The sequence below is a fragment of the Schistocerca gregaria genome, chromosome 4 (assembly GCF_023897955.1).
Source record: "Schistocerca gregaria isolate iqSchGreg1 chromosome 4, iqSchGreg1.2, whole genome shotgun sequence".
NCBI classification, from domain to species: domain Eukaryota; kingdom Metazoa; phylum Arthropoda; class Insecta; order Orthoptera; family Acrididae; genus Schistocerca; species Schistocerca gregaria.
The window spans coordinates 508,218,503-508,243,557 of record NC_064923.1 but is presented as its reverse complement, the minus strand read 5'-3'; positions in this window follow the sequence as shown (position 1 = coordinate 508,243,557).

Here is a 25,055-nt window from a genome sequence, read left to right as displayed (position 1 = left end):
GCTGCTGCTTGCTATTCCATTACAGCGGCGGACTTGGTGCGTCTGTGCATGATGTAGTCTCTTCTTGCATGACGGTCTTCAGCACCGAAACTGACTGAAAACAAATGCTACTCTTCTCTTCTTCCTTCGTCTCTCGTCTGTCAGGCCCACTGCGTCTCGCGTATTTATTCAATTCAGTTTACTGGAGGTGAACGACTTCACGGTCATTGCCTCTTCTGTCACGTTCTCGAAGAATCTTCTTAACGTCGGTCATTGGCTCTTGGAATGTAGGCCAGTATGTAACTCTTTACACTAAACCAAGTTTTTCATTTATTTTCTAATTTCTACTTCACTTTGATTTCACTAATTTATTTACTTAAGTACCACTCAACAATATATATATATATATATATATATATACTCCTGGAAATGGAAAAAAGAACACATTGACACCGGTGTGTCAGACCCACCATACTTGCTCCGGACACTGCGAGAGGGCTGTACAAGCAATGATCACACGCACGGCACAGCGGACACACCAGGAACCGCAGTGTTGGCCGCCGAATGGCGCTAGCTGCGCAGCATTTGTGCACTGCCGCCGTCAGTGTCAGCCAGTTTGCCGTGGCATACGGACCTCCATCGCAGTCTTTAACACTGGTAGCAAGCCGCGACAGCGTGGACGTGAACCGTATGTGCAGTTGACGGACTTTGAGCGAGGGCGTATAGTGGGCATGCGGGAGGCCGGGTGGACGTACCGCCGAATTGCTCAACACGTGGGGCGTGAGGTCTCCACAGTACATCGATGTTGTCGCCAGTGGTCGGCGGAAGGTGCACGTGCCCGTCGACCTGGGACCGGACCGGAGCGGCGCACGGATGCACGCCAAGACCGTAGGATCCTACGCAGTGCCGTAGGGGACCACACCGCCACTTCCCAGCAAATTATGGACACTGTTGCTCCTGGGGTATCGGCGAGGACCATTCACAACCGTCTCCATGAAGCTGGGCTACGGTCCCGCACACCGTTAGGCCGTCTTCCGCTCACGCCCCAACATCGTGCAGCCTGCCTCCAGTGGTGTCGCGACAGGCGTGAATGGAGGGACGAATGGAGACGTGTCGTCTTCAGCGATGAGAGTCGCTTCTGCTTTGGTGCCAATGATGGTCGTATGCGTGTTTGGCGCCGTGCAGGTGAGCGCCACAATCAGGACTGCATACGACCGAGGCACACAGGGCCAACACCCGGCATCATGGTGTGGGGAGCGATCTCCTACACTACCCGTACACCTCTGGTGATCGTCGAGAGGACACTGAATAGTGCACGGTACATCCAAACCGTCATCGAACCCATCGTTCTACCATTCCTAGACCGGCAAGGGAACCTGCTGTTCCAACAGGACAATGCACGTCCGCATGTATCCCGTGCCACCCAGCGTGCTCTAGAAGGTGTAAGTCAACTACCCTGGCCAGCAAGATCTCCGGATCTGTCCCCCATTGAGCATGTTTGGGACTGGATGAAGCGTCGTCTCACGCGGTCTGCACGTCCAGCACGAACGCTGGTCCAACTGAGGCGCCAGGTGGAAATGGCATGGCAAGCCGTTCCACAGGACTACATCCAGCATCTCTACGATCGTCTCCATGGGAGAATAGCAGCCTGCATTGCTGCGAAAGGTGGATATACTCTGTACTAGTGCCGACATTGTGCATGCTCTGTTGCCTGTGTCTATGTGCCTGTGTTTCTGTCAGTGTGATCATGTATCTGACCCCAGGAATGTGTCAATAAAGTTTCCCCTTCCTGGGACAATGAATTCACGGTGTTCTTATTTCAATTTCCAGGAATATATATATATATATATATATATATATATATATATATATATATATATGTGTGTGTGTGTGTGTGTGTGTGTGTGTGTGTGTGTGTGTGTGTGTGTGTGTGTGCTGTTTAACATTGACGAGGGTTGTTTCACGCTTCTTCTTCGTTTGGAGATGTTCACTGAATTACCTAGAAGTAGGGGAAAGTTGTCCAAAACCGGGTACGCAGGTCAAGCCGAGTAGGCACTTATTTCTTGACCGCTGCTGCTATATCGCAAATAACGTCATAACTATTAGAAAGTGCCACCTAGTGGTGTATGAGTTGAGTTTCGCGAACGTAGCACGTGTAGTTTCGTTGTGATGGTGTTTCGAAAATTTTGGTCGGAGTTTCTTTAATAGTGTGCTTAAGTGTGTCTTGAAAATAACCCTATTATTCGTCATTAAGTATGCATGGTTATTTAGTGTTATTTGACATACATTTTAATATTAAAGCCAATCTCTCATTGTTTGTTTTTGATTTAGAAAAACCATTGTTCCTTTTTATGGCACCGAGAGGCAAAACCGGTCATTACGAAGAAGGGTTTTACCCTGTCATTTAAAATCTTTCTGGGCAGTAAACTTCTATGCCTACTGAGTTAAAACGTGCGCAAACTGCATTTGTGTTGTGATGTAAACTATGTACACGTGTTTCCTGGCTGCATATAGGACTTTTTAGAAACTGGAAATACATAATTTCTCGCTACATATAGATTTTTGCCCTTAGGTATGATGAGGAAACCCACGGCGGAAAACGACGGAGAGAGCTGGTCTGAAAATAATATGGCAGATGCGCTAAAGAAAGCTGCTCGAGCCTTTAATGTTCCTTGGAAGACAGAGTCAAGAAAGAACCCTAGCAAGCACTCACACCCCAGAAGCTGAAAAGCGGTGTTAGGTCGGTTCTGCACAGTTTTCTCTAACGAACAAGAAATGGAAATTTGAATCAGGAATTACCTTTGGAGCAAAGGTTGTTTGGCCTAACCACGTTCGACTTCTGCAGACCAGCTTACGAGCTGGCTGAAAAGAATGGCATGAAACAAAATTTTTAGTAAGGATATAGCAATGACGGGAAAGGACTGGCTGTATGTGTTTCTGGCAAGACAGCCATAACTATTGCTGAGAAACCCAGAGGAAACGTCACTAACACGTACTAAAGGTTTAAATCGTATCACGGTGGAAAAATTTTATAATCTGTTGGGGTCAGCCTACAAAGAGCATAACATTTCACCAACAAATATTTACAATGTTGACAAAACAGGAACTACGACAGTTCCAGAACAAATCATCCAGAATCCTGAGTCTTCAAGGGAAGAAACAAGTAGGGTGTTTAGCGTCTGCGGAACGGGAAGTTCTTGAATCTGTAGAGATATGCATGAGCGCTTCGGGTAAATTTATGCCTTCCATGAATGTCTTCCCGTGGAGAAGAGAGAACCAACTGGTAACGAATGAATCACAACCTGGCCCTTTTGCTTACTATCATGAAAGTAGGTGGATCAACAAAGACAATTTCTTTTATAGGTTTCAGAAGTTTTTTGATTTTTTCTGAATCCTAGGAAACCAAAATGAAAAAAAAGTAATTGTGTGGCATTCTGGCCGGGTGGCCCCGTCCGGGTAAGTTCGCCCACCGGGTGCAAGTCGTATTTCATGTGACACCACAAGGGACGTCTTGCGCGTCGGTGACGGTGAGGTGATGATAAGGACAACACAACACCCAGTCCAGGAGCGGGGAAAATCCCCAATCCGGACGGGAATCGAACCCTCGCCCACTGCAGGATAGGCAAGCACGCTACCACTCAGCTAACAAAGCAGATTCCCAGGTCGGAAGTTTAAACCTTACCAATCTGGCTCAAGAGAGTAATGTTATATTGCTACGCTTATCTCCTCACACAACTCATCGCCTGGACTTATCCTTCAAGAATCCTTTGAGCAAATTTTATGAGTATGAGGTGAGACAGTGGTTACTCGCAAATCCAGGACGCAGTGTTACAATTCACCAACTCGGGAAGCTCTTCAGAGATGTTGAAAGGTAACTCTGATGGAACTATTTAAGTGATTAAGAATGCTAAAAACTAATGGAAATGACAAAAACAAAATAATACCGAAATAGAACAAATAGAAAATTACGCTAAGCAACATAACATCAACATTAAATTACGTTAAACAGTTCATCCATGGAGACTATTTACATACTGCCCCTTCTCTTCCCGTGGTAGCTCTCTTGTATCTCCGTACTCTAACAGGGTAATGTGGCTCGTTCCGATAGTTTCTGCGGCATTGTTTTGAGCTTAGTCCGCAGTGGCTGTGTATCAATTCCTGTTCGAATTTTCTCTGCGTGACCCCTGCGGGGTGTTAGGTGTCCTCAATTCTACATATCTGCTACGTTGGTCATTCCATTGACCTTGACCGATGTATGTCCTGCTATTGCTTTGCTGATGGTCTCTAGAATCCTTTTGGCCCTGGTTAGAGTTCTGTTGCTCCCTGCAATTTCCGTTTCGTCGGTAGCTGTTGGTGTTGTTATTATGATTATAATTTCCCAGTCTTCCTCTATTTTCCCAAGAAGACTGGTTATTCTAAGAAATGTTTCAAATGGCTCTGAGCACTATTAGACTTAACACCTGAGGCCATCACTCCCCTAGAACTACTTAAACCTAACTAACCTAAGGACCACACACACATCCACGCCCGAGGCAAGATTCGAACCTGCGATCGTAGCGGTCTAGCTGTTCCAAACTAGAGCAGCTAGAACCGCTCGGCCACACCAGCCGGCGGTTATTCCCATTGAAGTTTGAATTTTGGTTTCGATTCGATCTGTTTTCCCCCATTTCGTCCATTGTCATTCCTCTCTGACCAGCGACGATCATTATTTCTACTTCTTTCCCGCGAGTTGTGAATTTCATTCACGTACTCGAGTTCGCAGAGTGCACTCTTGAAAGTTTCGATTGAATCTCTGCAACTACAGATGAGCAATTGCTGGTAACGGAAAGGTAATTTAATGTAGCAGTGCCTTATGATTTCTTTGGGACTGTACGGTTGATCCAAGAATCGGTTCTTCTTGACCAGGGATTAGAAGAATTTGTCAGGATTGCGGAATCCTGACGCTTTTCTTTTGTAACATGATCTCCTGTTGTATCCTTTTCTGTGTATCCTACGACCAGTATGTGCTAAGGAATGCTTCCTCAAATTCTTGGTAGGAGCGACAACTCTCCAAAACCCTGCGCAAATATTCTGCAATCGACCCTTCTAAGAAACCACAGATAAAAAAATGGTTCAAATGGCTCTTAGCACTATGGGACTTAACATCTATGGTCATCAGACCCCTAGAACTTAGAACGACTTAAACCTAACTTACCGAAGGACATCACACAACACCCAGTCATCACAAGGCAGATAAAATCCCTGACCCCGTCGGGAATAGAACCCGGGATTCACCACAGATAAACTGGAGCTTGTACTTCAGTGGCCATTTTCTGGTAGCACTTTATTGTACCGTGCCATCCAGGTCTTTGGACGTAATGCGTTATTGCCTCCTTGTTGACTTGAAAATTCTGGATAGTGAAGAAAAGTTTGTGGTTGAAAGCTTCGACGTATCCGCCGTATGAATTTTCCCTCTCGTTTGCAGCAAGTGACTCCATGGATCCGTGCTTAAACGATCCTCGTGCACTGTTATGGTATCCCCTCGTATTGTCAGATTCACATAATAACGTTTCTGATCTCCGTAGACGTGTATAATTGTTTTCTGGCTCGGTCTCTGACATGCTGAGTGTTACTGACGGAGCGTGTTCTATTACAAGGTTCGCCGCGGCAGGAGCATATTCCTGTTGCTTTCGCCCATGTGCAGGTGGTGTGTCCTCATATACCGGTTCGGAGAGTCACAAAACATTTTCTTCATTTTCGTGATGCTCTCGATGACGCTCTACCGGACGAGATTGTGTTTGCAATTGCGCGACCCTCTCATGTGCCTGCCGAACGTCCTTAGCCAACTCGTTTTGTTGCACGGCGACTCGGGTCTACTGATCTTTACTTCAGAGATTTCGGGCTGTTTGATTTCTATCTGTTCGATTCGCTTCGCAGCCTCACTCATTTTTTCCTACGTTTCTTGATGTAATTATTTGCTTAGTTTTGGAGAGCTGCAACTGCCTTTTTTGTCTTACACACCTCAGTTCTCGCCAGTTTAACTTGTTCTTTGGCCACTGATGCGTCCTTTCGTGCTACTTGCGCTACCAGTCGCGCTGTTTTGGCATCACACCTCGCCTGGTCCGCGACCTCATGCGTTTCTGTTGTCGTTTTCTTGACATTCTTTAGTTCTTATTGGATTCGTGCGATCTCTTTCTTGACTCCATCTGTACCGTCTGTGACCATTCTTATGGTTAATTTGTGTCTTCCCTCTTCTTCCTCCGGTGTCTTTTTCTCTGTCTCTTGTCTATTCCTTTCTGCCTCTTGCATGAATTGCATGATGGCTTCAAACCGAGATCCACCGCTAACACCTCCAGGACTCGATGAACGAGATTCCATCATTCTGTGACGTTTCGTTAGTGATTCTGGTCTGCCAGTCTCACTGATGGTGCTTCTCGTACCAGCAGCGCCTACATTTCGTTCTGCTGCGGTCTCCGGTTCACTTTCGTCACCTGGCTGACACATGTCGTCATACTCTGCAGGTTCTACGTTCGACATTTCAGCCGAGTCTGCAACCGCATTTTCCTTGGAATCCCGTGTGATATCTGCCTGGTCACCGCCGATAATTTGACGTGGATCCATGGTTAACAAAACACTATTAATTCTGCTACTCTGTATCAAACGTGCCTTGCTTCTGGTAAGCATGCGCTATAATTCTGACCCAAACGAATTTAAACACTACACATTCCTATGCCACACAGATTTTACGTTAAATTGCGCTCCCGTGAGCTACTTATTCCTAGTTTCTGACACGAATTCAAATGACAGCACGCTTGTCTGTACTCACAAACGAAAATCTCAATCTATCCTAACACATCAGCACAACGCCGTTCGCCGTCAGAAACAAAGAATGAAGTGACACAGAAGTCACAACCACAACATGAAAATACACACATGCAATAATTAAATATTAGTAGTATGTCTAGGCGCCAGTAACGCGAATCTACTCTATTCAGTGCACCACATTAAACATGGGAAACAGAAACTTCACTAGGCAACACTATCTACGATCTGACAGTCTCAGAATGTGCCGTCAATTCAAAATTCTGCCAAAGGGGCGTCAAATTCAATGATTACGTAGCAAGGCAATCTGACTGCCACAGAAGATGCCATCAATCCAAGATCCTGGCATGGGACGCCACAATGAAAGGTAACTCTGGGGGGACTATTTAATGATTGAGAATGTAAGCAAAATTTAGTGCACTAACAACATTTATTTTTTCAAACCAGACTCAAATTGTACTAAACAAGTTATAGATGAATACACAAAATAACTAACACGTGATTTAATATTACACGTGGTGGATCCTGGTTGACAAAGACGTTTAACTAGGTGATCACTGAATCAACTACTCCGGTCCTAAAATTGTGGATAATGCAAGCTGAATTGATCTGACGCTGATCAGACATTGATCAGATCTACGGAAGTTTCTCAACATAGGTGCAGCTGAGAACAAGTGGCGATTGAGATCTGTACGCCCTGACAATGCAGGAATGGCAGTACGTTACCCTGTTTACTTCGTGCGGAGATGCGACTTGCAGCTGGCAAGGTGAGTACGGCGGAGGTGAGACGTGGAGGCAGCACCTATGAATCGATCACAGCCAAGAAATAAATGCAAAAATCTCACGGTCTAGCGATCAGGCAAACGGATCGTAATTTACTCTCTACCAGAGTCCTAAAATCATGGTAGATTTCAGTGTGTGACACATCCATTTGCTGGACCAATCTGACCCACTTATACGACAGAGCACACAAGGATACCAAACGTCAAGACTGGTAAACCGAAAATGAATAAGTATACTCTCGGCAGACGAGTAGACCAAGACGTTTGAAGTCACACTGTCGGTACAGTAAGAGCTGCAACACAGGCTTCCCCGTCTAAACTACTCGCAAGTGAAGTCAGTCTCAGCACTGGTCCAAAGTACCAATCACACATACCAGAGCTTCGACCAGAAGTGCTTACCAGACGAAAGTCCCCGCACCTGAGTACTTCGCACCATTCCAGAAAAAAATACGTTTTCCAGCAAAGTGCACGAACGACATCGCCTTCACCCCGTCTTGAGCCAATCACAAGGCTCTAGAGACGCTAACTCTCCCCTTCCACACGACAGCGCAAACTCATGTCGAATCAGGCAAGAGTTAAGAAACCTGCATATCAAAAAAAGAAACCGGCCATTACTGGCTTCTTTAAGTTTTCGCAGATGGGTAGAAATGATTTTATGCAAAGTCATGCCTCTTTCCACGGCAACAAGCAAACAGATACAATCTCAAAGATCTTTATCTAAATCGCCTGTACCTTGAAGCTAATTAGTCCTAGCTATGAGGTGAAATAAATATTCTATCTCTAAATGTTTCTCAGGCGGTGGAGTTTTCTTATACAACCGAGGCGGTCGAGGAAAGTGGTTCACTGGCCTATTTGCAGTATCGGTAAACACGAAAACATGTGAATTTTTATTACGCTTGGATCTGCACGCAATGACCGGTTTACGACTCCACTGCGTAGACGCGTTCCTTAGACCGTCGTCCCAGCCCAGGCTTCTGTTGGCGCCGCGGGAAGGATAATGACATTGTTCTGCTGGAGCCCCATCTCGATGAGGGGTTGCCCTGTCTGCCCTGTACGGCTGTGTGCCTGTCCGGAAAGATTTACTAAGGGATGGGCTCGCCGCCAATTGCTTTCAGCTCCCAACAAGCCGTTTCTACGAACTACGAATCATAAAAATACCTCACGCTTTTAGCAACCTACCAGGCTCCATCAACGTCTGCTCAGGCCATTAACTTTCTTGGGTGTCGCTCATGGTGTCTCAGGTTGTAATGAAATCTTTAACAATTTTCCGTATGCGAAAAATAGGTGAGAGAGAGAGTAACTTGTCCTCTCTAAATTTAGTTAGCGGAGCAGCTTTTATGCGAACAGCCATTAAGGGGTTTGAGAAGGGTGGAATCTACCCACTCAACAGGAAGATTTTTCCTGATCATCTTTACGTCTCATCAGATACCACAGGTAGGCCTATGGCATCTCCTGAAGTTGTAGTGAATGAAACTAACAATACACCTCATAATGCGCCAAGAGGTGACGATGCGTTGGAAAAATCTGTGAGAAACTAAAACTCTGCAGTTGCTGAAACATCAAAAGACCCGCAGCCGTTGTTATATAAACCGACGATGCAACTGCAGGCGTCATCATCCAAAGAATCTTGTTTTGTAATTTCTGTAAATTTACTGATGCCTGCTCCACACGCATTTGAATGATTTGAAAAGTAGATGAACCACAGAAGAGGAAAAAAATTGCAATATTAACCAATTCTCCATATAAATTAGCCCTAGAAGAAGAAGAAAATAAAAAGAGAAAAAAAGAACAAAAAGGATCGAAAAGAACGTTGTCCTACATCAGCAAAAAGAATAATAAAAAGGGGATGAATGTTGATAAACAAAGAATCAAAGAGATAAAACAAAAAACAAGGCAACAGAAAATTAAAAAACAAAAGAAAGGAGAATTCGACACCTAAAAACGATAACACAGCAGATTCTTCCCCTGTGGAAGAAAATTTTAATGAAGCCGGCATTTTCTGCAACGAGATCTACGCTGATTTAGCGTCCAAGGAAGATTGGATTCAGTGCTACAAGTGCAAAAGGTGGGCCCATGAAGCTTGTTCGAAAGCAGAAGAAGAAGTTAGTTTTGTGTGTAACTACTTCATGTGAAATGAGTGCTTAAATGAGTTCTGAAAAAGCATCACTAGGATGTTGAAACTACCTCTTTCATTATTTTTTTATTAAACACTGACCTACAGAATTTACCCTGACAAAGACAATTCAAACTTAACCTGTTCATTTATTAACGGCAATATACAAGCCCAACGTAATCTGACTGGTATACATTGACAACATGGCTTCCCATAATTCTAGGCGCTACAGTCTGGAACCGCGCGACCGCTACGGTCGCATGTTTGAATACTGCCTCGAGCAGGGATGTCTGTGATGTCCTTAGGTTAGTTAGGTTTAAGTAGATCTAAGTTCTAGGGGACTGATGACCTCAGATGTTAAGTCTCATAGTACTCAGAGCCATTTGAACCATTTGAACTTCCAATAATTAACAAAAAAGAATGGCCATGCATTGTAAGGAATCCTACCAATAGCACAAATCCAAAAAATATGAAATTAAAGAAATACGAAACTACCTCCAACTCCGTTAATTGCCTAAACTCGTTTCAGTCACGAATCCTGATAGCAGAAACCCCACTATTTTTCATAACTCAGTTACTTCACAGAAAATCTTCATAACACGAACTACAGCAATTACAGCAAGTAGCAACAAAAGCCAGGTAAATAAAAATATTGTAACTACTACAGACTCTAACTACTACGAGGCATATAGGTAGCAAAAAGAAAGATTTTTTTGCAGAGCAAACAATGTATTTAGAAATTTTTACCTTGTTCATGTGATATACAGTTCCAAAAATTATGTAGTTGTCAATAATTCCACTGCCCAAACATTATCAACCATACATCCCTCCTCATACATTTCCTTGCATATTTTCTTATAAACACATCATTTCACCTCACCTTACAATGCATGTCCTACCAGCACAGAGTCTCCACTAAGAATATCATGTCCCTACATTTCTCTATCCATTCTCTAACTGCTAGTCCGTTCAACCACAGAGGTCGCAGAGCGCTGTCGGCTATATTAACACAGTCTGTATTCAGCGCTGCCAACATACAAACAGGTTACTGACATAGAACATTTTATTATGTTTTCTGCACAGCAGGAAAACAATAACTAATTTAAAATTGTGTTCTTCTAATGGTTTTTCACCGAAACTTCATACCTTAATGAACTTACTCGATTTCAGAATAAAAATTAAATTCACGCAATTGGTTACGGTTTTTTTTTTCTTTTTTCATCGATTTCAGTATGCATCTCGCTTTACCCCACGTATGGAATAGAACCGGGTTTTTATAAAGTTTGAGAAAATCCGTAATTTGTTATGTTTAAATGCAGGTTCAAGCATTCATACTTTGCAGAGTTGTTTATAGACTTATAAATAAGCACAGTGTTCAATATTTTTTTTAAATCGCTAGAAATAGATGAACAATTATTATTGTTCAAAGTTAATCTGATACTGAGCTTGTGTGTATTGCACCGCTTTGGAATTTTAATCGCTTATTACAGTTACACTGTTGCACACATTCTCAGATTTAAAATTCATTGGGTCAGTTGTTTGATGTGATAAATGTCACAAAAGTTTCCCATTTAGTTTTTAATTTTTTCATTGTTCGATCATTCCTGAGACAGCAAATTACATTACTGCACTAACTCAAGTGGCACAGAAACCAGTCCTTTAAGAAACTACCAGCACGTGCTGAAATTTAATGAGTCCGAATTTTTTATTCTGTTCTTAGTGCTGATTGAGGTCTTACGCGTCGGGCGTATTAGTCAGTCCACTTTCTCGATTCTCAGATGCTGGCTCCTGTGTGTAGTGTACGCGAGAAGCAGCATGCTGTAATCAATTTCTGATAGAAAAGAATTCGAATAGTTCTTCCACACATGGAGCACCTCTCCTTCAGCATGACAACGTCAGACCACACTCGAGGGCTGCGACATCTGCAACAATCTGACGGCTTGGAATCACTGTCATCGATCAGCTGCCATACAGTCCCTACTTGGCCACATCCGATTTTCGTCTGTTTTCAAAAAACCTTCGAGGAGTTAACTTCGATAGTGATGAAACGGTGCAAGTGGAGGTGAGGTTGTCGCTGCGTCAACAAAGTGAAACATTCGACACTGACAAACTGGTCGTCCTGGGAAAATGTCTTCATCGGCAGAATGACTATGATGACAAGACTTAAAATGTTTTCATGTAAAACATTCGAAAGCATTACTTTTCAGTACGTCTTCGTACAATTATCAAAAGTCTCATGTGCAGTATATTGAACATCATCACCTAATGTACCAACAGCATTAGTATCATCGAAAAGACAGCATATGATACTTCAATTCAACAATTTTCAATCTAAACAATAGTGATGACATCCAAAAAGGAATCATTGAAAATGTACCACAATTCTTCCTAAAAACAGGATATTTTTGTGTGTTTCTAAAATTTTTGTCGAGCCACAATGTGTTTTAATGGTATACATTTGTAAGAAAGGCCTTAGAATATATACATCGTTTTAAATTCTCAAACCTATGATATGATGACCCATTGTCAAAACTAACTACAGCACAATAAAGGTATTAGTTACTTTGCAATGGTATACATAAAAATGTCTTTTATAACAGTTATGGAGCACAACGTACGAGAGATTTTATAAAAATTACTTTTATTTTCAAACTGTGCATCGTGGCTCCCAGGGACGCTGCGGCCATAGAGTAGGCGAGGAGCGGTGGTTTCAAAAAATAGTAATTTGGTATTTCCCACAGGAAACTCTAAAATTAGCAAGCACGCAAGACATGGACAGGGACTGCTAAACACTGTCTCCGGACGGAGCAGTGGTTAAAGCGACTGTCTCGTAAACAAGAGAGCATGGTTCGAGTCGCGGGCTGGCACATATTTTCACTCCTCGTAGCCGATTTCTCATGAAGTCCGATGCAGCTGATATTATCAGTTCCATCCGATTCCGCGGGGTGTCTGCTCTTTCGATCATTATGAGTTGATTAAAATGTGTAAAAGTCAACCGTTAATGAAGAAATAACTACTTCCATTTTTTTTTTTCGAAGGTTAAGCTTGTTGGCGCAACGTTTCAAATAGGTTGTCATGTACGGAAAGAGCCGGCAGTGTTTATGTTTCGTTCAAGGGAATTGTGATCCCAAAAAGTTTGAAAACTACTGTTTTATTCTTTTCATAAGAGGAGAGCTGTAAGTAAAAGTACCTCTCCATACTGTTAGGTGTCTCTGTCTTGCAACAGCATCGGTAGTTTCGTGCTAAAGGCATTGGTACTTCCAAAACAAATTAATAAAATGCAGGTTTCAAGCAGAAAGATCTGGAACTCAAATGATTAAGCACCCAGTTTCTAAAATGCAAAGGATATCTCTTTCCCAGCGTTTTCGCGATGCGAGATGCTTATAACAGTTTTCACAACGAAACATTGTCTCTAAGCCTGTAAGAAAATCCAAAGAGATTCTGGTCGTATGTGAAGTATGTTAGTGGCAAGAGACAATCAATGCCTTCTCTGCACGATAGCAGTGGAGATACTATCGTAGACAGTGCTGCCAAAGCAGAGATACTAAACACAGCCTTCCGAAATGCCTTCACAAAAGAAGACGGTGTAAATATTCCAGAATTCGAATCTAGAACAGCTGCCAACATGAGTAACGTAGAAGTAAATATCCTCGGAGTAGTGAAGAAACTTAAATCACTCAAAAAAAGCAAGTCTTCTGGTCCAGACTGTACACCAATTAGGTTCCTTTCGGAGTATGCTGATGCATTAGCTCCATACTTAACAATCATATACAACTGTTCGCTCGACGAAAGATCCGTACCCAATAACAGGAAAGTTGCACAGGTCACACCAATATTCAAGAAAGGTAGTAGAAGTAATCCACTAAATTACAGGCCCATATCGTTAACGTCGATATGCAGCAGGAACCTTTTAACTTCGGTTACACGATAAATCAGTCAAATGCAAAGACCGTAAATTCAACTAAATACCTAGGAATTACAATTACAAACAACTTAAACTGGAAGGAACACATAGAAAATGTTGGGGGGAAGGCTAACCGAATACTGCGTTTTACTGGCAGGACACTTAGAAAATGTGACAGATCTGCTAGGGAGACTGCCTACACTACGCTTGTCCGTCCTGTTTTAAAATCCTGCTGCGCGGTGTGGGATCATTACCAGATAGGACTCACGGAGTACAACGAAAGAGTTCAAAGAAAGGCAGCACGTTTTGTATTATCGCGCAATATGGGAGAGAGTGTCACAGATACGATACAAGATTTGGGCTCGACATCATCAAAAGAAAGGGGTTTTTCGTTGCGACGGAATCTTCTCACTAAATTCAAATCACCAACTTTCTCCTCCGAATGCGAAAATATTTTGTTGACACCGACCTACATAGGCTAACGATCACCACGATAAAATAAGGAAAATCAGAGTTCGTACGGATATATATAGTTGTTCATTCTTTCCGCTCGCTATACGAGCCTGGAATAATAAAGAATTGTGAAAGTGGTTCGATGAAACCTCTGCCAGGCATTTAAATGTGATTTGCAGAGTATCCATGTAGATGTAGATGTAGATGAAGATGAAGTTGTAGATGATAGATTCTAGCTTTACTCTAACCTTGTGGCTGAATGTCTTACCTGGCTTTGCAGTCGTCAATTAACCTAGGGGAGGAAAGTCTTGTGCGCCACGTAGTTGTTAATCGTGGAAGATCTTTGTTCATTAAGTTATCATATGTAACCGTTTGTATGTTGTATATTCTGGGACAGAGATTGAGGACTGGCTCGGAAAGTGCCTAATGGCCGTTGGAAACCACCTACCAACAACACTCAGGCAGAATGGCGTACAAGACCAATTCGTTAGTTTACCATGCGGCTTCGACTCGAGCGTGGCTCAGTTCCCTGTCTTCCAAGTTAGTACACTGTACGTTAACATATCAGCTAAAGTGCAAGGCATGGGAAATTTTAAATAAGAAATAAGTGTTACATCGAAGTACAGAATACAAAATTTATTCATGTGAGTAGCGTAATAAAGCTGCCGAAGCATGTGTAAAGCGGCTCAACTTTCGAAAATCAACACCTTGTTACGACATTGTTGATGGAGAAGGGTATGTCTACTGTATTACATGCTTAATACGGACCACAGATGCCCGCATTTGTTCATAGTTAAACAGAATATTCACGATTTTCTTGTTTACCAAAGTTTTTACATTATATAGAAGGTCATTTCATTACGTTTTACTTACTTGACGGCATGTTTTACTCTATGCATTACAGCACAGGATACAGCACCAATTAATTATATGCTGCGTGCTGAAAATACATGTGTGTACGTCTGATGTTAAGTCAGCTGATGATTTGATTGATTGTACCAAAGAAGAAAATCATGCCGCAATGGCATCCTTCTGCAGCTATTACGCATAGTAGTGCAAAGTTATTTTTCTTATCCTGGTCTGTGAAGGACACTATACAATTAACTTTAAAAAAATAATGGCAAGATAAACTGAAAGTCTTTTTCAGTGGATACTTTTTCTTATTGAATAGGCTCACTATTTCAGTACTCATATTCCCTCTATAGATACAGCGTCACAGAAGCTAAATGAAATTTTCTAGTTAGAGTTAGTTTGTTAGCTCTGTTTCATCACCCGAGATACAGTCAACTTTATCATGAAGATGGCGCAATATTTTTACTTTTTCCACAAATTCAGCTGTACTCCCTTCTCACAAAACTCTAGTTTTTCCTTTTTTGCATGCTGTTCTTTGCATCGTTATTTTGGAATATCTGAGCCTCAGGTAAGAAAAATGTAAAGACCTTGTATACAAAGTAAAAGCTTCTGTAAACTAGAAAATCGTCAGCATTCTGTGATATTATATCATCAAAATAACGTGGTATTTGTACAAAAAATCTTCGTTACTGTTGTGGTTGGCAGGAGAGCCAACACCGTGCTACAAGAGGAGGCCGAAAGACACACGTTTTAGCTCACGCAGGCTGGCGTGAGGTCTGGAACAGGACAAGGAAATTAGAATTTAGAAAAACGGACGTAGCTGGTGGAATACTTAACTTTAATCCATTAATGATGAACGTCGGTCTTGACGGTACATGATTCACAATATCAATAGTAATTGATAATGGCGCCTTGCTAGGTCCTAACAAACGACGTAGCTGAACGCTATGCTAAACTATCGTCTCGGAAATTGAGAACGTAAGTAGGCAGTGAACCATCGCTAGCAAAGTCGGCTGTACAACTGGGGCGAGTGCTAGGAAATCTCTCTAGACCTGCCGTGTGGCGGCGCTCGGTCTGCAATCACTGATAGTGGCGACACGCGGGTCCGACGTATACTACCGGACCGCGGCCGATTTAAAGGGTACCACCTAGCAAGTGTGGCGGTGACACCACAGTTACCATTTGTCGGTGGGCCCAGGTCTTAAACTTGTTGTGAGAAAACAAGACGTTGATTAAAAACTGTGTCGCAAAATGTAATTGAGTCAGCTGCAAGTATTTATTCTCGTAAAAAACGTTGGGAAATCATGAACTCTGGGACATATGAATTCAAAGTCAGACCTGCTTGTATGTATACCGCTGCACACATAAGGCTCCCTACAGCCTCTTCCGTCGTTTCTCGGCTGGTACTGCACCTGTAACGACACAGTAATGTAGGACACACCTGCTCCCCCCACTGACTGGAAAGGTGAGTCAACAGTTCATATACTGCGTCTAAATGAGACAGGTCACGCGGCCGAAAATACCTGTAGTGCGCAGCCGTTTGCAGAACCAATACACGCTGTGTTTAAACAGCCTGGAAAAATTCACTTTGCGACATCATATGAAAATGCCTCTTTTGGTTCTAAGAGCCACAAGCTAATTTTAGAAACAAAAAATATTCACATTTTTGTACCTGTACAAGTAATGCATCGGTTGCTAGTGAGTGCCCCAGACAGTATAGGGAAATGTCCTCTTTGTTCACATACGTCATTCATTCATGTTTTGTTCCACTTTGACACACTCAACATAAAACCGCCATCCTCAACAAGAACTCATTTTATTTTCATCCCTCACAAGTACTTTCCTATTATTCAGTCTAGTATATATGCAGCTTCTGCGATGTTGCACGTCTTGTTTCATAAGACATACAAGTAATCTTCTGGAGTCGCTATGCACTAACGAATGGAATATGTCAATGCACGACACGAAAATAATTTTCTTAATAAGTTACAAATGTATTTGTTAATTTGTTAGAAATGTATCTTATGTGACCAATAGCATGATGAAACCTTCAGAGTTCGTATTGTTTTGCTAGAAGAAGTATTAGTAGTCCGTTACAGCTGAATCACCAGCAGAAAGGTGAGAGCATAAAGCTAAATCGTGTTTCACAGCTCATTAAAGTATTCTTAGTACGATGTTCAAAGTTTTAGATTAATTGAAGGAATATGAGGATTTGCTAGATGCCGAAAACAAATTATGTTGTAAGAGAAAACGGAATCGTAATATCAATAATATCAACATATCTACATTTTTAAGTCAAAGCTAAAGCGTGTAACATAATCGTAAGTCTACTTTTGAAAGGTGTAAGAACAGAAACCAAACACATTCTCTTGCCAGATATATTTTATGGTTTCACTATAAATGTCCTCAGGAACGTAAAATACAATCATAGTGATACCAAGGTGAAAGCAAATGAGGACCCTTTAATTCTTTGAGTCCCGCCGACATGAATAAAAATATAATTTTCAAATTTTTGGCAATATTAGTCTTTCTTATCACAATAAGCAACGAAAAGAAGAAACTGCCAAAAACTAAACAGTAGATTTTTTTAGGAGACGGTTTTATTTTGGAACCACTGGGACATATAGTTATGAAACACCAATCATTTCATGTGATATATTGAAAGAAAATTCGATTTTTCCTAGATACAACCCCACATTCCGAATTTTCCAGGAACTCATAAATCTTAAAACAAATTATAATCTAGGTAACAAGCAAAACTGTGTCTAAGATTTAATAAATTTTGTATCAAAACTATATGCAGCACCGGTTTCTTCGTTTCTGAACCACTTATGAAAGCAATAAAACAAACACAAGTTTATGTTACAGTAGCTTTATATACACTTACTTTCCCTGTAAGTAATCTCCTCAACATGGCCACTATAAACAGAACGCATGTGACAATCTCATACAATCACGTTGCGCAGTGTCCACCCCGACTGTTGCTTTGAACACTGTACAAACGACTACTGAAGTGCAGTATATTCGTGTAAGTACCTCTGTACACAGTTATATATCTCTGTCTTACAATAGCATTGTTTGTTTCACGCTAAATGAACTCGTATTTTCAAAAAATTCTTCAAGAAGAAATGCCTGGCAGCTAGATACTACTGTGAAATCGATCTCTCTTTCCAAGAGTTTTCACAATATGGCAACTTCTAATTTTATTTTAACATTGTGGCTGGATGCCTTACCTGACGTTACAGTCATCAGGTAACCTAGGGGAAGAAAGTCTTCCGTGCCACCTTACTGTTAATTTTAAAGAAATTTGTTCACAGTATTATCGTATTTAACTCTTTGTATGTGGTATTTTCTGAGATGGAGATTGAAGACTAGCTCTGAAATTACCTAACGACTGTGGAAAACCACATACCAACCACACTCAGAGTAGAACGGTGTACAAGACCAATATACGTTAATCCACCATACGAATTCGACTCCAGCGTGGTACAGTTGCCTGTCTGCCACTTTAGCACACTGCGTATTAGCAGGCCAAGTAAAGTGCAATGCATGAGAACTTGTAAAGAAGAAATAAGTGTTACAACCAAGTACAGAACATAAAATTTATTTGTGTAAGTAGCTCAGCAAAGTTTCTGCACCAAATACACTCCAGGAAATTGAAATAAGAACACGGTGAATTCATTGTCCCAGGAAGGGTAAACTTTATTGACACATTCCTAGGGTCAGATACATCACATGATCACACTGACAGAACCACAGGCACATAGACACAGGCAATAGAGCATGCACAATGTCGGCACTAGTACAGTGTATGTCCACATTTCGCAGCAATGCAGGCTGCTATTCTCCCATGGAGACGATCGTAGAGATGCTGGATGTAGTCCTGTGGAACGGCTTGCCATGCCATTTCCACCTGGCGCCTCAGTTGGACCAGCGTTCGTGCAGGACGTGCAGACCGCGTGAGACGACGCTTCATCCAGTCCCAAACATGCTCAATGGGGGACAGATCCGGAGATCTTGCTGGCCAGGGTAGTTGACTTACACCTTCTAGAGCACGTTGGGTGGCACGGGATACATGCGGGCGTGCGTTGTCCTGTTGGAACAGCAAGTTCCCTTGCCGGTCTAGGAATGGTAGAACGATGGGTTCGATGACGGTTTGGATGTACCGTGCACTATTCAGTGTCCCCTGACCAGAGGTGTACGGCCAGTGTAGGAGATCGCTCCCCACACCATGATGCCGGGTGTTGGCCCTGTGTGCCTCGGTCGTATGCAGTCCTGATTGTGGCGCTCACCTGCACGGCGCCAAACACGCATACGACCATCATTGGCATCAAGGCAGAAGCGACTCTCATCGCTGAAGACGACACGTCTCCATTCGTCCCTCCATTCACGCCTGTCGCGACACCACTGGAGGCGGGCTGCACGATGTTGGGGCGTGAGCGGAAGACGGCCTAACGGTGTGCGGGACCGTAGCCCAGCTTCATGGAGACGGTTGCGAATGGTCCTCGCCGATACCCCAGGAGCAACAGTGTCCCTAATTTGCTGGGAAGTGGCGGTGCGGTCCCCTACGGCACTGCGTAGGATCCTACAGTCTTGGCGTGCATCCGTGCGTCGCTGCGGTCCGGTCCCAGGTCGACGGGCACGTGCACCTTCCGCCGACCACTGGCGACAACATCGATGTACTGTGGAGACCTCACGCCCCACGTGTTGCGCAATTCGGCGGTACGTCCACCCGGCCTCCCGCATGCCCACTATACGCCCTCGCTCAAAGTCCGTCAACTGCACATACGGTTCACGTCCACGCTGTCGCGGCATGCTACCAGTGTTAAAGACTGCGATGGAGCTCCGTATGCCACGGCAAACTGGCTGACACTGACGGTGGCGGTGCACAAATGCTGCGCAGCTAGCGCCATTCGACGGCCAACACCACGGTTCCTGGTGTGTCCGCTGTGCCGTGCATGTGATCATTGCTTGTACAGCCTTCTCGCAGTTTCCGGAGGAAGTATGGTGGGTCTGACACACCGGTGTCAATGTGTTCTTTTTTCCATTTCCAGGAGTGTATATTGCCGTTCAGCATCTGAAAAACGAGGTCATGGAGAAGGATATGTCTACTCTATTGTCTGCTTTAATAACGACCACAGATGTCCGTACATATATTCACTGGATGGCAAGAACGATTTTTACTGTACATACGAGTAGTTTCAATTGCAACTTTTGATCTAGGAGCATACCTTTTTAGCTACGCATTTTGTTAGCCAGAAGTAACACTGCTGAAGGTCATAGCTCTGTACTAGAAATAGTTGAATGTGTGTGTGTGTGCGGGCACGTTACGATATCATTATTAACTTCTCTGGCCGCAATAGCTTCTCAAGTGGCTTGTCGCCTTCTGAGGGCAGGGCATAAGGGCAGCATTTAAGAGCTGTCGTGGCCAAGAGGCGCTCTCCAAGTGACGGGCGGTTCAGCGGTGTGTTTGACAGCGGCTGGAGTAAACGCCGAAAGACGGCGTGGCCGACAGTATCCTTGGCCCGCTGCTAAATACCGCGGATTCGGTGGGACTGAGTGAGTGTCGGTTGGGGCCGCGAAGGTTGCTCGTTGAGAAACCTTTCTCTGCGTGATGCTCTCTGCATTTCAATTTGCAAGAAGCGTGTGTCCACTGCTTTGCCAGGTTGGGTTCCTGTGGGCGAGTTTCAAGAACCGGGCGCAGGGGCATCTGGTAAATAGCATGTAATGGTCGTAACACCCACTTGATGGCTGCCCTTGGTCGATCGGTTCTCTACTTACGCCTCGATCTGCACGAAATTACATTGAGAGTCGAAGTACCATATGCATGATTATGTTGTGTCGTGCTGTGACTATTCTAAGTCGCCATCCTGTATGTACATCGTGACATTAAACGTCTTCATTCACCAATATTTTGAATGGGCTCACTCGAGTTACGCTTCTGTAAATGTGTGAAAATAAATTATGGGTGCTCGAGCTCTTTGACTAAGTTTCGCCGCCCCTCTAAGAAATATCTCTTGTTTACTTTGTAATAAGGTGCTTCATGGTGTGACGTTCGCCCTGTTCAATCGTATTTACAGTGTCTATTTGTGTAGTAATTGCAAATTGTTGATTAGCGGTTCGTATGTTACAGGATAGCTTGATGTTCAGGTTGTTTATATTGTGGGTCCAGCTAAAAAGGCCTGGGTAAGACTAATGCCTTTAATGAGAGAGTCTTTCTCTCTGATTGCTGTCGCCATCCACACTTAACTGAAGAAAGAGAAATTGCTTGGCTGTGCAACTCTCACTTGTAACATACAATTTAGTGTTGCCTGGGTATTCCATTTGTTTGGAACCAGTGGTCTTCCTTCTAATTATCTGGAAATAGGGAATGGCTTATCTTAATGGCCTGTTATCTATTTTCAATATGTTTTTGAAGTTTTTAATGTGGAATATGCACGTTATTTTATACATTTGTGATCTGATTGGTCCTCTGTGCTAATCATCTATCAAAATTCATTTTAACTAAATGAGTTTATGACAATTTTTTTTCTTTCATTCATTCATTTCTGAAAGTTCTGTAATATCTACCATCAGTCCTGCTGTTGAAAAATAATTTAATTTATTCCGTGGGCAACTGTTCAGATGGTCTTGTATCAGATTCTGTGTTTTGATAAATTAGTTTATTTTTAATAAATATGTTAATAAAATTGTGGCCCACCAAACTTCCGCTTAACACCAGCTCCATACCACATTGCCTTAGGCTACACAGAATACTTTGGTACATATAGTCACAAATCCACCAGTAATTAAAACGGCCGGGAGGATAGGGTTTTATATTCCACCTTTGAAATTAACGTGTGAAATTCATAGGCTCTAAGACCGTAGTGCCTAAGGGTAGCGTCTTTGATCTATAATAAAATGCCGTCGGCCTGGATACGAACCTAACCACCACATAAATTTTGAGTCAAAGTCACCCTCATTTGCCAATGGCCTTGTCAAAGAGAGCGGAGGAAGAGACAGAGGTTCAGGGCACTCTCTTGCCTTTTAGGGTTGGGGGGTAGGGGGGGGGGAGAAGGCGGAAGAATCAGTAATCATCAACGGCATGACGTGCAGAAGGCATCAAAACAACTACACTAAGACATGTAATGTGTATCCATAGGACATGTTACCTGTAATTGAAAAGTGTCATGATTATCTCTCCATTGGCAAAAGATTCCGGAATAGTCCCCCATCTCGGGGAGGGGACTACCCCGTCAAAGATGAGAAAAAGATTGAATAACCAACGAAAGGACAACACTCTACGAATCGGGTGTGGACTGTCAGAAGTTCGATCGTGAAAGGAAAGCCAGAAAATCTGAAAAAGGAAATGCAAAGACTCAGTCTAGATATAGCGGAGGTCAATGAAGTGAAATGGAAACAAAACAAAGATTTCTGGTCACATGAGTGCAGGGTAATATCAACAGCAGCAAAAAACGGTATAGCATAAGTAGGATTCGTTATGAATATAAAGGAAGGGCAAAGAACGTGTTGCTTTGAACAGTTCAGTGAGAGGGTGGCTCTCATCAGAATCGACAGCAAACCAACACCGACAACGATACGTGAGTACGCCGTAAGCAGAAGGCGAAGAGATATTTCTTTGTTTAAGGCAACCGGTTTCGACAGAAGTCGGTGTCATCTTCAGATCTTAAAAACCTGTTTGCTGTGAAAACGTGTTCATTCTACGATGAACTTGATTTTTATCCAGACGACAACTTGGCATGAGGTTCAACGTAATATGAACAAGTTATAGGGAAAGACGAGTAATACACAATAAGCACAAGAACCAAAAGGGAATAATAAAACTGGAAGACAAAGAACGGAGAGCTCAGAATAAAAAGGGATCAACCTATATTTCGCAGATGCAGTAACAGAAATAAAAGGAAGATTCAAGAGTGGAATTAAGATTCGAGGTGAAAGGATATAAATGATAAGATTCGCTTATGACATTACTATCCTCAGTGAAAGTGAAGAAGAATTAGAGGGCCTATTGAATGGAATGAACTGGCAAATAGGTACAGAATATGAATTGAGAGTCAGTCGAAGAAAGTGGAAAGTAATGAGAAGTAGCAGAAGTGTGGACAGCGAGAAATGTAACATCCTGATACATGGTAACGGTACAGAAGAAGTTAAGCAAAATAGTCCACGAGGCACGGAGCAAGGAAGAAATCAAAAGCAGACTAGCAGTGGCAAAAAAGGTAATCCTGGATGAGAGAAGTCTACTTGTATCAAACATAGGCCTTAATTTGAAGAAGAAATTTCGGAGACTGAATGTTTTGAGCACAGCATTGCATGGTAGTGAAACGGAACAGAAGAGAATCGAAGCATCTGAAATGTGTTCGTAAAGACGAAAGTTGAAAATCAGGTAGGCTGAATAGGTAAGGAATGATGAGGTTCTTCTGAGAAGAAGAAGAGACAGGCTGATAAGAGATCTGTTAAGACATCAGGGAATATCTTAAATGGTACAAGGGGCAGTTGTACAGGGTGAAAACTGTAGAGAAAATACATCCAGTAAGTAAAATAAAAAAGAAATTGTACACGTTGTACATAGGTTGAAAGTTTTACTCTGAGATGAAAGAATTCGTGGCAGGTCGCAGCAGACCAGCCGGAAGATTGTAAAAAAAAGTAAAAAAGTACAAAGCAGTAGAATATTAGGGTGCAATATTCAAGATGTCTCAACCTTTAAGAGGTTGTAGAGGGTATCTTGAGGATAGCAACCCATGTTCGAAAATGTCGTCGAACAACACTACAGTACAGAGCATCAAATTTATAGGAGCTGGCCCCTGCCAGTAAGCTACCCCATCGGCAGCAAATGCTATTTTGTACGCTGATGAACCGCACGCGGAACGTCTCGCAATGTTTTTTGTGATTCATTGTTGGCGATCGCCAGCGGAAAAGGGTGAGCTAGCTGCTGCGTAGACAAGCCTTGTACCTTATGAATGCAATGCTCTGTTGTCTTGGAGGATGTCGGTTTCGGACTTTGTTTTCCATCTGCAGTTTATCTTTTTCCTGTATAAGGCAAAGAACTCGAAATTTTAGAGGATTCTAGGAGAAAAAATTAACTGCAGATAGGAACCCGTATCCGAAACTGTCCTCCACCGAGGCAACAAACATTGTGTTCATAGGAGACAAGGTCTTTCTACGCAGCAACTAGCTCCTTCTCTTCTGGCGATCGTGGTAGTCAGTTGCGATCACTGAATAACAAACGACACTGCGAGACTTTCCACCTACAGTCCATCAGTGTACACGAAGGGTTCCTTTCTTCGATTTGTTCCTCAAAGCATCCACTAGAACCCCTGAAAATTTCTTGGACACCCAGCACAGAACGTCTCTTGCTTCTTAACCACCATAAATAACTTTGAGTCAGGAAACAAAATAAAGAATGTATCAAGTAAATGTTGTTCAGCTGCTACAGTGACGTTAATTAGTATGTCTTTCATTCAACTTTGATCATTACGGACAGAAAAGCATTTTTTTTTTGTCAGCAGCTGTATGTATTATATCTATTCTTGAACTGTTTCGGTTGGGAGTGTACGTGCAAGCTTTTCAAGATACTGCCCAAATCCGGTAATGTTTTGTCATTGTTACGCTTGACATATGAAAGTGACTTCTGTGAGAAGTATGCATTTTCAAACCATCAGATGTCATAATTCTTCTTCCGATTGATGATGGTTGAAATAACCGAAACAAAACAAGAATAAATATAATGTATACAGCTGATGGCAAATAAAAATGCTTTTCTATAAATACCTCAATCCGTAGCCAGCTACCTACACAAATTTTTAATTTTGTCGTTACATTGATGTGGAAGTAGTATGTAGTTTTAAACAGCATCCTACATTTTTTTAAGGTGATCCACTTAGTCTCTTCAAGACCTTTTCAGAAACATATCACAGTGTTCATTTCACATAAACATGGCGTTATTATTAACGTAAAACAGAACTGACTTCCTATTTCCATACAGCTGTTTACCTAGCTAGGGTGGCTTCACCGTCGTGTTTACCCCAAAGGAGCAGGGAGGAGAGGTGCCAATAGCGCACAGTTCGGTACAGTTACTAGTCGAGGACTCAGGAAAATACCTATTTAGAGCAAGAACAGGAACAGAATGTACGGTATACTTCAACGTGGCTGCTTAACACGCTTCTCTGCCAGT